We start from the raw sequence: 12,956 nt of genomic DNA, 5'->3' as shown, positions 1-12,956 counted from the left end.
AGCTGCCCCCTTACCTGAAGTGCTTTCTGCCTTCTCCTATTATGTCTGTGAAGAAACACATACACCCTCCACTCCTTCAGCACATTTGTTTGTCTCTTTTAGTAGTGCCTATGTCTGCTTTGGGAAATCACAATTATGGGCTTCTCCTTTTCCTTTATTGTGAACTCACTAGTTCAATCTGACAATCAATATAAGAATGTCTTGTACTTGAGAACAACAACAGGGCTAGGTAGTAGCTTAGTGATAGAGTACTTGCCTAGGTTACATGAAGCTGTAGGTTCATGCCCAGTGCTAAAGAGATCAATAAACAACAGAATATCAGAGGAATAATGATGCCCCCTTATACTTAGTTTTTACGGAGCCAAATGCCATGTTAATACAGACCTAGAGATGTGGGGCCATATCTAGAGGTACTAGCAAATTAAAAGAAATATTGTATACAGGTTATAATTGACTATTTAAAATTGAGCTGCACAAGATTTTGAGTTACCCCTTTTCATCCCTGTGGAATTGTAGATGCAAAGTAAATTCGGAGATTGGCATGTACAGCTAAAGTAGAAGCTTGTTAAATGTTCAAGATGAGATTCAGCATTATAGACACTCTGGCCTAAAGACATATTTCTTCAGACCAGGACTCATGGCTTGGGATTCTTGAGGAGCCTGTCTGTCTAAGGGTTCATGTAGTATTGCTTTACTATAGAGTGATCCTCAGGAAATGGAAGTAAGGATGGAGAAAGTGAGGCACAATTCAAAGATGTACTCTTTTTTTTTTTTAAATTTTTATTTATTTATTTGAGAGCGACAGACACAGAGAGAAAGACAGAGGGAGAGAGAGAGAATGGGCGCGCCAGGGCTTCCAGCCTCTGCAAACGAACTCCAGACGCGTGCGCCCCCTTGTGCATCTGGCTAACGTGGGACCTGGGGAACCGAGCCTCGAACCGGGGTCCTTAGGCTTCACAGGCAAGCGCTTAACCGCTAAGCCATCTCTCCAACCCTCAAAGATGTACTCTTAACATGGACACTTATAATGACTGACCATTTGAGATGGCCATCCCTTGGGAAGACAAAGAAGGGACAAATTTGTGACCAGTTTTCAATTAATTAAACCTTCTGGACCTCAGGACACTAGACATGCCCATATTTTCAAGGTGTGTATGTGAGAGAGCATAAGTTCAAATAACCCCCTATTATGCAGTCTTGAGAGGGTTCCCCCTGGAAGTAGGTGATTGTATGCCATTCAAACAAAAGAAGCTCTGCAATTTGAACCTTAGTGGGTATACCTGGATGGAGCTCACTGAGTGGAAGGAGAGAGGTCAAGTGCCTGGTAGGCATACACACTCTGCTCTGCCACTGGGGCTGGGACGTCCCTGAGACAGTACTTAGCACATTATGCACCCTATGTGAGAACCTTAAGTGATGAGGCCAATCCCCTTTCCCATACCCATCAGGTTGCACAGACTTAGAAAAGAAAAAAAAAACTTATAAGTGTCGTATTTATAAGCTTAATTTAATTGTAAGTAGGACTTCTAAAACTTCTTAAAAATAGCCATACTTTCCACTTAAGGTAGTATCTATAGTAATGTTCTTGAAGACAAATAGTGAGGAAATACTCCATAACTGAAAAGAATATGCCTGGCTATGTTTTAAATTTGAGTCCATAAGATAATCTTGTTTGTTCAGAATAATTGCAACCATAGGTATGTGATAAGACAATTGAAGTAATCCATCCTGACACTCAAACTAAAATAATAAGATTTGAAATTCTGACCAGCTTACAAAGTACTCTGACTGCCCTAGTACCAGCTAGTCATATTGAAAGTATACAGGTCAGTACTACTGCTTTTCCTGTGTCTCCCTACATCTACCTGTAATTCAGGAGTGACCAAGGACCATGGAGATCACTCTGAGGCAAAGATGGAAGTTTTCATTGGGGGAAAATCATGAACTGCCAGGACTGACTCTCAAGAGTGGAACAGCCAGCTTGGGATTTATAGGCTCTTTCATTGGGGGAAGGTGAAGTAGGGAATGAATTGTTGTTGTTGTTGTTGTTGGGGCAGTAAATCTCTATTCTTTACATTAGCCTTAGGGTGAGACCAGAATTGAGAGATAAGGGGGCAGTAAGTCTAGCTCTGTTGACCTCCTGCTATAACTCCATTTTGTCCTGACCTAACATTCCAGCCTTTTGTTAATGATAAGAGGGGAAGATTCATGCTGACCATAAGGGCAATGAATTGTTATGGGAGAGGCAGTCGATGGGTCTCTCTTCAGGGCAGGTGATGAGGAGGCCATGGTGGCTAGAGGTGGCAGAGTGGTGAGATCAACAGAGCCAGTAAGTAGCATGCTGTTATGACTTGGTCTTGAGTGAAGCAGAGACTTCTCTCATAATCAGGGTAGTCGCTGGCAGACACCTGTTATAGAGAAGGTGAGGGAGGTGGGCTCTGTGCACCCTGTGAGAAGACAGAAGGGAGAATAAAGGAGCTTGTTACCCTTGTCAAAATACTAGGTGTATAGGGAGGATGAGTATTCATAGGTGAGAGATAGAGGGCTTGGGGCAAGGGAAAGGTGGCAGAGGGGCATATTGGGGTCTTGGGAAGAGGAGAGACACAAGAGAGCTTAAGTTTGAGAGTGTCTGTTGGGGCAGCAGTGTACTTATCCCTGGATGACATAAGAGCTAAGGAAGGAATGGGTCCTAGGAACAGCTCTGATTCTGGCTAAGGCAAGTGGGAGAGGGTGGGATCAGAGTAGGTGAAGGTAATCAAGGACAGGCAGAAAAGAAGGCATGAGTTAATGTTAGAGTTTAGTATTTTAGCATTAGACAGGGGAGCCTATTAGTCTGACTCATTGTTTATACTGTAGTTATATTTTTCTTGTTGGATGATTAAGACCATGTAGGTTGCCAGAATTAACTGTATACTTTGGAGGCCAATAATGGCTGAGTATGAGAGACTTTTAGGGACCTGTGAGGAGTTCTGTGACTTTCACTGTTGCCATCTTTTAGGATAAGTCAAGGCTGTGCTGACCAGGTGGCCCTCCCTCTTTTGGGAAGGCCGAAGAACTGATTTTTCTCCAATGTGACCCTCCTGTTGCAGATGGCGGTGGCTTGGAATTCATTTTTGGGTCTCCACATCCTCTCTGATCAGGAAGATAGGTGATTTACCAGAGGCTAGAAATCCAAGTGCCCCATCATCTCCTGTGGCCATTTGATCTGGGAGCAGGAACCAAAATATTGGTTATCTTTTAAACTCCAATATTTTCAAATGATTTTGGCTTTTACATATGGTTATTACTCACTCAGAGAGACTGTACATATCTGATTAGCAAAACAGATTAGTTAAAAAGGGTGTAGAACATATCTGGTTAGCAGAGCAGATCTGGTTAGAGAATGACACAATAGTTTAAAATCATTCTGATTAATATATAAGTTTAGTTGTCAGGTAGCAGTATAAGCTATATCTGGGACATAGAAAGCATACATGTTTTATCTTCTAAGTATCTGTCAGTTATAAGTATAGGCAGAACATTTTAGTAGCCCTTAAAACAATATTTTATCAATAACTTTAAGGCAATTGATTAATCTAGAAATTGTATGCCAGGAAAAAGACAAGACAGTATAAAAATGTAGCATCTGTGTTTGAAAACAACTTTGGTTAGTCTGTAAGCCAATGAAAATACCAATTACCCCCCAAACTGAAAGTAGAACAGCAATTTAAAAGATTTTTTGGGTGAGGAGGAAACATATCTTAAGCATCAATATTTCTATAAGCAATGAGCTGAAGATGTTGGAAATGAGACAATTAAATGAAACCTTAACTGAGACTGATTATACATAACTCAAGAATAAAATAAAACTTGGTCATTGTTGAGTTAAGCAAGCCTGTGTTAGTGACAATATAACAGACACAAAGCAATTTCTTTAATAAGCACCTTTTACCATTGAATATTTTTTAAGGCTTAATTAATGAAATATTTATGACTGTTACATGAAGCTTAAACAAACTATATTAACATTGTTTGTATACAGCAGATTTTTCTAAGACAAAAGGAACTTTTTTTAGTTTTTCTAAGAACAAAAGCACAATAAGTCACTTTTTATAAGACTTAGATTATAACCTCAGTGATAATCATCTAGCAATATCAGCGTGAACAAGACAAGAACCATTAAAATTACAGAGTTTTAGTTAGGCATAATGATGCATACTTATTGATAGCTAAACATCATGGATTTGTATAAACCCAATTACAATATTCTGATATCTGGAAAAGTCTGATCCTAACAAAATTTAGAGTTTACAGTAAAAATTGGCTGTGCAGTCTAGTAGAGTGGGCTTGGTGGAAAACATCCCCACAATGAAATGGCACTGCTCACAACAGAAATCAGTCTGCAGCCTTAGGGCTGTGAGCCCCATACATAGTCATATAGACTCTAGACAACCATTTCCCCTTCACACATTCATTTGGTTATTCAGAAGTTATGCATTCCCATTTTAAATTTCTATTGTATTTACAACTCCAGAGATGAGTATGGGGAAGGGATTGAGTGAGAGAGCATTTCTGAAACCTTGGCTAGGACCTGGTGAGAATGGCAGCTAAGCAGAGAGAAGGCCTTGCATAAAGAGTGAGAAATGGGTACTGTGGACCATTTGCCTGTACACTGGCAGGAGTTTGTTCTAATTTAGTGAGAACTTGTAAATCAAAAGTATCATTCTCAGGCCATTTGGGCCCATTGTCCAGATTATGGATGTGGCCAAGCAGAGTTACAGAGAAAGGCAAGATGCCATCCAAGAGTCCTAGAGGTTTAAAGTTCTTAAGGAGACAGGGAAAGAGCAAAACAAGGGTGAGAGCTTAAACCAGTGTTTAAGCTGGGTTTACACAGAACACCAATATGACCCCCTGGTCTATTAGGTGAATGGGGCCTGAACCTCCCACATGGGCAGAGGTTGTACAGGTCTCAACTGTTGGCTTTTTAGCCTGTTGGGCTAGGAGGGCAACTGTGCTTCCGATGGTGAAAGCTGCTGGCTGTGGAAGATGAAAGCGGTTGGCAGTAGAGGGAAAGGGAGAGGGAAGGAGGGAGAGGTGGAGTCCTGATATGGTGCAACTGAAGCAAAAGGCACCCCTTAGGGTATGATAGACCAGAGAATGAAAGACCCAAGGTGTCCAGAGTGTGTCTTTCTGGAGACCTGGGGTTTGGGCCTAGCAGCTGAGGGGTTTAGCCTGGTGTGTTGGCACTGCTTCCATGAGGAGGGGTGAAACTTGAGACAGGCCAACCTGAGAGAGAGGGACACTTACCAAGGAGGAAGGAGAAGGAGAAAAGAAGAACAGTAAGGCTGAATCATGGTGAGTGTGAGAGCCTGTATCAGGCAGAGATGGTCCGAGGCCTTCAGAGGGTCGAATGGCAGCTTGGTGGTCTGGTAGAGAAAAGGAGGTCTGGGCACCTAAGAGGGCAATCAGAAGCCTTCCTATCCGAGTGAGGGCACCATATGTAAGGTTCCAGAGTAACCAAGGACCACAGAGACCACTCTGAGGCAAAGATGGAAGTTTTTATTCCGGGTTGGTGGGGGAGCTTCCAGGACTGACTCTCAAGAGCCTTTGGGTTACAGATAGTGGCTTTATAGGCTCTTCAGTTGGGGAAAGGTGAATAAATTTTTGTTGGGGCAATAAATCTCTGTTCTTTAATTAGCCTTAGGGTGAGACCAGAAATGAGAGATAAAGGGGCAGTAAATCTAACTCTGTTGCCTTCCTACTGTAACTCCATTTTGTCCTGACCTAACACTACTCTCACTTCCACTTCCTGGGAGCCACTCGTCAGTAAAGCACGTACATAAATGCTCTCGGGTATATTTCTCCACAATCCTATACTAAGAGATTTGCTCTAAAAGCTATTTTGTCCCTTTCACATAATTGTTGAATGCATAACAAGTCACAGGGATTCTCTAGGCTCAGCAGGTTAAAATAATACTAACATAGGGCTGTGTCTTAGAAGATTGCTCACTCTGGTGGGAGAGGATATATATAAAAAATAAAGATATATTTTTACAACAATGTATAGAGGCATTGGTGGAAGTGAATTACGGGAAATCAGGGTTAGGAGATAGGTTTCCAGTTTCAGGCTTTCAGGTTCCAAAGAAAGCTCTGAGACTTGGCAGCCCAACAGAAGGCTGAGGACCAGTTAGAATTTGTCAGCTGCTAACACAGGAATATTGGAGGTATCCTTAGAAAAGAAGGACATGAACAGTGGTCATTTCAGAGAACTGCAAGCTTCAGGGAACTGCAAGTCATTGGATCTTAAAATACAGATAGGAGTTACAGCAGGAAGTGGCATCTGTTGACATGGTCTGTTCACATGGTGGATGAAACTGGTTGAATTTTGAAAGCCAGAGTGGACTCATTTGATTTTACTATTTATGCTGTGTCAACTATCAACAATATATCATCAATGGCATTCATTTCTGTTAACTGTGTAAGTAAGGTAATGGTTTTGTATGACATAATATTTTCATTGCTTATTTTAATTTTTTAAATTTTTTATTTATTTATTTGACACAGAAAGAGGGAGAGAGGGAGAGAGTGAGAGACAGACAGACAGAGAGAGAAAGAGAGAGAGTGAGAGAGAATGGGCACACCAGGGCCTCCAACCACTGCAAACAAACTCCATATGCATGTGCCCCCATGTGCATCTGGCTAACGTGGGTCCTGGTGAATCAAACCTAGTTCCTTTGACTTTGCAGGCAAATGCCTTAACCACTAAGCAATCCCTCCAGACACTTATTGCTTGTTTTATATAATTTATATTAAAATTAATAATAGCCACCTTCTAGAAAGTATCTTTGATTAGATTGGTGGTGTTATGGTCTCCTCTCCTCATTTTATCTTCCCTTCTAGAGCTATGTATTCTCTGGCATTTTACTTCTCCTTCTTCTATGTTTCTTTCTCTCATCTATGCTTTCAATAATAAGGTGCATTCAGTTACCTCCCACATAGAACTTACTGGAGAGGTCAACACCCATCACAATTACCTGAGCATCATATAGCATATGTCAGCAAACTCATCATGTCACTATGCAACCTCAACTCTATAAGCTCCCTATTACTTTTAGCATAAAAGTTATTAACCTTCTACTAATGCTGATAGCACCTCACTATAAGCCTAACATCAGAGAGGCTGAGTCAAGAAGATCCTTGAGATTTTGGGGCCAGGTTTGGTCTCAAAAGTGAGTTCAAATTCAGCCTGGGCTATTTAAAAAGACCCTGTCTCCCACTAAAAAAAAATGTTATGAATGTACTAAGACCTAATTACTCTTCCAGCTTTATACCTTATTTCCTTTTGAACCATTCTCTCAGCTTAATCATACAGCATATATATATTGAGTTATATTGTGCCATGATCCACTTCTGAGCTTTTGTGAATTCTATTTCTTTTCCCAGAAAGGCACTTTCCCTTTAAGTTCTTTAGAATTTTAAAGCTTTGTCCCTGGCTGTTCTTGGTGAGGTCTCAGTCTATATCTCTGCACTTTTCCATGGCAAGTGATGATAATTTACTTATCCCTACTCTAATGACTCCTATCTACAACTCCCAGTATTATGATAAAATGTGATTATATTAGGATAACTGGTTGACATATTTGTTTCATACACACACACACACACACACACACACACACACACACACACACCTTAAGATCTTATATTCTGAGATTGTGAACCACTGTCCTGACATGTAGCTGGCAATAAATATGTCGCTAAAGGTGTGGTCCTAATCATGAATCAGAGTTAAGCCCTCATAAAGGTAACCCCAAATATCTAAAACTTCAGCATTTAACATTTGTGACAGACTTGTTAAAGGTACACATAGGAGGGAATACCACCAGCAAGCTAAAGGCTAATCTGGGTTAAGACAGGGCTTTGTACTAATTGAACATCAGAACTCAAAGTTTTCCAGATGTAGAGAGGAACCAAGAACGTGATAGGATTCTGCCAATAGGCATCATTAGAAAGTTGTCATTAGCATAGATGTACCATTTAAGTTACTGTTCCTCAACTAATGGCTCCCTGTACTATATGCCTCTGTGCAGATTTCTGGAGGCTGTGTAAATGAGATGACTCACACCCTAAATATTAAATACTATTTCTAATGGGCATATGATTCCTTTTACATCATAGAATTGATGTGCCACGACAAGCTGACTTCCTTCTCACTTATACTCAAAGGTCACTTCCAAAATTTACTGCCTGTGGCTAAGGAAAGTTGACATCAAAATTCCTTATGTTCAAAAAATAAAGTTCAAATCCTAAAACAACTCTTGGAAATGTATTCTTACTTATGTTAGGCTATAGGCCAAACACAAAACGAGGGTCAAAGATCTCAGACTTGAAAAAGTACACATGACTCTGCCTTCCTTTCTCTTTTGGAAGTAGGAATGTGGTCTGTGTTTTGATAATATCTGTAAAAGAAACCTCTTACTGTTCTCTACATAACTTATGTTCTGATGCAATCTGTTTCTTCTCTAATCAGTGATGACTATAGCCTTGTGCCAGTGAACTTGGCACTAGATGTCTATTTCCTGGAACAAGAGTCCATAAGTAGGGCCTGTAAACAAAGTCCAGTTACAATGGCTATTTGATTTTCCCTCATATATTTTATTATGAAAAAGAATGAATAACATAAAGTTTACTCGCTTCATTTTTAAAACATATTGCACTTGTTTACTTCTTTTGAGAGAGAGAGAAGACATCTATCTCTATCTCTATCTCTATCTCTATCTATCTATCTATCTATCTATCTATCTATCTATCTATCTATCCATCCATCCATCCATCCATCCATCCATCCATCCATCCATCTATCTATCTATCTATCTATCTATCTATCTATCTATCTATAGAGAGAGGATGGGTGTACCAGAGCCTCCAGCCATTGCAAAGGAACTCCAGACACATGCACTACCTTGTACAACTGGCTTATGTGGGTACTGTGGAATCAAACCTGGGTTGTTAGGCTTCACAGGAAAATGCCTTAATTGTGAAGCCATGTCTCCATAAATATATTTATGATGACCATCCATCAAGGCCAACCATCCAAACATTTTAAATAATAGCTTCTGATTATCCTTAGGAAATCACTGTTTTATTTACTATCTCTGTTACCTTTACTATTTCAAATATCTCATTATATAAAATATGCTTTTAAAATTATATATATGCAGTGTTTATATATACAGTATATATGTGTGTTTTATGATTTATAACCTAAATAGTTTTTCATTTTATAATTGATGCCTACTTTTGACTGGCTTATTTAATAGCATAATGTCCTCTAGATTCATCCACGTGGTGGCTCAGGTCAGACTTTGACAATTTCATTCAAGGATGAAAATAGTTTACCAGCTGTGCATGCCATGCTTTTCTTCTCCGTTAATCCACTAGTTGACACTAGGGCTTTGTCCTTTTTTTAACTATTGTAAAGTTAGCTGCAGCTTTGTATAAATCTTCACATTCATGCTTGCAATTCTCTTAGCTATATACCTAGAAGTAGAATTACTATTAATTTGAATTTTAGTTCATTGGGAAACCATCATATTGTTGTCCACAGGGGGGCATTAAACTTTACATTGCCATCAACCATACAAACCTTCTCATTTATCCACATGCACACCCCTTGTTATTCTCTGTTTTTATAAATATCAGGCATACATATGTTCATTAATAGAAGGTTAAGTAAGTTCATTGGGTTGAAAAATAATGCTAAAATGTGGACACAATGAGAAGTAGTTTCTTCCATAGATGGTATCATAAAAAAAGAGCATAACAAAAGTAGGGTTGAAGTTATGACTCATAGTATACAAATGTAGCAGTACAGTAAGAACTCACAAATAATAGAGTTTTGTTTCTTTCACCATTTGTGTTATTGTTCTTCATAAGGGAAAAAAAAACTGAAAATCTTAAAGGTTTACAAACTTTTGCCAATAATTGAAGAGGTGGATCAATGGTTAAAGATGCTTGCTTACAAAGCCTATTGGCCCAAGGTCTGATTCCCCAGTACCCATGTAAAGCCAGATGCAACATGTGGCACATGCATCTGGAGTTCAATTGCAGCAGCAGGAGGCCCAGTGTGTCCATTCTCTCTCTCTCTTTCTCTCTCTACTTCCCTCTACCAAAGAAACAACAACAAAATATGAAAATATAAAATTTTTGCCACTTTATATTCTCCAGTTATATATATATATACATGAAAAAAAATAAAAATGGAGTCTGGAGTATTCTATCATATTCATGGATTTATATTAAAATACTCAAAGATGACCCACCAAAGGCCAGTGGTAAGACCCAATTGCTGAAGACTCCATATGCAACTGATACGCAAAATCGAACGGCATGGCTGGAAGCCAAGAGTGTCAGTCCCCAGACAGTCAGCGTGTCTAGTGCCAGAAGGAAATGACCAATATCTGTCCAAGCAACTCATTGTCTAATCTAATTAGCAACAAATAACCTGACGTGATGCCCACACAAGTGCAATAGTGGCACACAGCCATGGTGAGGAACCAACTACTCTTGATTTGGCTAACTGATCCACTCAGTGGTACTAGACCCATAGCTGGAGCTGGGAAACAAGTCAGAACCATACCCTAACACAAGCCCGCTCTATAATATTAAACTATCATCAATGATGGGGAACAAGAGGGCCTACACCTATCAATCTGTCTATCAAAAAAGTAAGTGTTGTTTCAATTTTCTTGGTGCTAACTTACTCTCCGTTGGAGAATCTGCTTCTCTTTTTCAGATAGATGCAGATCCTATGGAGAGAGCTGCCCCAACATACCTCAAAAGGGGCCCAACTGAAACTAAGGACAATTGGTGAAACAAGCAAGGGTGATGTTTTCCTGTGAACCAGATACCAGCACAAAGGGGAGGGAGACCAATGCAGAGAAAAATCAACTCCTACCAAATCAGAGAGCCAGAGCCTCAGATGCCCCCAACACCTCAGCACTGAAGCAGACCAGAAATGAACCCAACATGGCTCAGGGAAATTTTGCAGAAGAGGGGGCGGAAAGAATGTCAGAGTCACATGCTGAGTCATGATTTGCAGAGACATTTAGCATACCAATAACTGGGGACTAACCCCACAGTGCACGACCCATTTACATCAACAAGGAGGGTCTAATGGGAGGGGGTAGATCATAGATGAGCCTAAACAATGGGACCAAACTGCCTGTATTTGATGAAAAGAAAACTAATAAATAAAATAAAATAAAATAAAATAAAATACTCAAAGAAAAATAAATCATATGAAATTATTTCTAGATAGTTCTTTTTCCCTTTTAGTTTTGAATAACTTTAACAACCTTTTACTTATAATTAAATGAAGTAATATTGATCCATCTAAATCAGGAAGCCTTGGAGATGTTGAGGATGACATAGGTAAAACTTTGTGAGTCAGAGTATTGAAAATATTAGAATGTAATTCTAATAGATGGGAGAAAGTCACCAATGTACAACATGTTAATTTTGTTATGTTCATGAAAATAGAAGTTAAATTTTAGAGGAAATTTGTCCTAAGGCTGACAAATACAAACAATCCTATACTCTGACATGATAATAAGCACCATATGTGACATGATGTATTAGCTACTTTTCTCATTTGTGTGACAAAATAAGTGGCCAAAAGCAACTTAAGAGGGACAAGGTTTATTTTGGCTCACAATTGAGAGGAGTAGCCCATCATGAGAAGGAAGCCCCAGCAGCAGCAGGAATGTTTCAGCCTATGGTGCCAACGAGGAAGCTGTGAATGCCCAGTACTCAGCGCACATTCTCCTTTTGATTCAGCCTGGGACCCCAGAACATGGAGTTGTGCCACCTCTGTTAAGAGTAGATCTTCCAGCCAGGCAGGGTGGCACACACCTTTAGTCCCAGTACTCAAAAAGGCAGAGGTAAGAGGATTTCCATGAGGTCGAGGCCATCCTGGGTCTACATAGTGAATACCAGGTCTGGCTGGGTTACAGTGAGACCATACCTCAGAAAAATAGAGAGAGAGAAAGAGAGAGAGAGAGAGAGAGAGAGAGAAGATTTTCCCACCTCAGTTAAGCCTCTCTTGAAACATTTTCATATACAAACATAGAGATGTAGCTTCTAGGTCATTCTAAATCCAGTCAACTTGACAATGAAGTTTAGCCATCACATTTATTCAAGGACATTGAAACCTCAGTCATTAACAGAAAAATTATACATGAGAATGGATTAGTATTGTTTTCAATAAAATTAAACTAAAGTTTAAACTGTGCAATATATGCCAGAAACACATGGAATATACTGTGAAGAAGGAGGGAAAGGAAACATAGAAAAAAAGTGAGAAAAGACCAAACTAAGGGAGACAATTTCTCAGATGTTAGAGACATTTCAGGTATCATTTTATGTTAATTTGCACAAAATTAAGCTAATGGTACACGTTTTACAAATGAATATGGTATTGTGAACACTGAATTTAATTTACAAATAAATTAAAATAAAATATTTTCTACAAATAGTAACTAAAATAATAATTTAAATAACTAACTTGTATAAGTATGTAAAATACAACTTCTTACATGAATCTAGTGAGTATGTTAATAAAAAGTTTTGGAGCGGGACATGGTGGCGCATGCCTTTAATCTCAGCACTCAAGAAGCAGAGTAGGAGGATCACTGTGAGTTCAAAGCCATCCTGAGATTACATAGTGAATTCTAGGTCAGCCTGAACTACAGTGAGACCCTGCCTTGGGAAAAAAAAAAAAAAAAAGGGTAGGAAAAGGACCCAATGTTGTGGCTCGTGCCTGTAAGTCCTAATACTTAAAGAGGCTGATTAAGAGGATCACTATGAGTTTGAGACTAGACTGGACTACATAGTGAATTCCAGACCACCCTAAGTTACATGGGAAGATTCTGTCTCAATAAACAAACATACAAACAAACAAACAAACAAAGAAAGCA

Source organism: Jaculus jaculus, chromosome 6, assembly GCF_020740685.1.
Source record: "Jaculus jaculus isolate mJacJac1 chromosome 6, mJacJac1.mat.Y.cur, whole genome shotgun sequence".
In the NCBI taxonomy this organism is placed as follows: Eukaryota; Metazoa; Chordata; class Mammalia; order Rodentia; family Dipodidae; genus Jaculus; species Jaculus jaculus.
Note: the sequence above shows the minus strand (reverse complement) of the source record.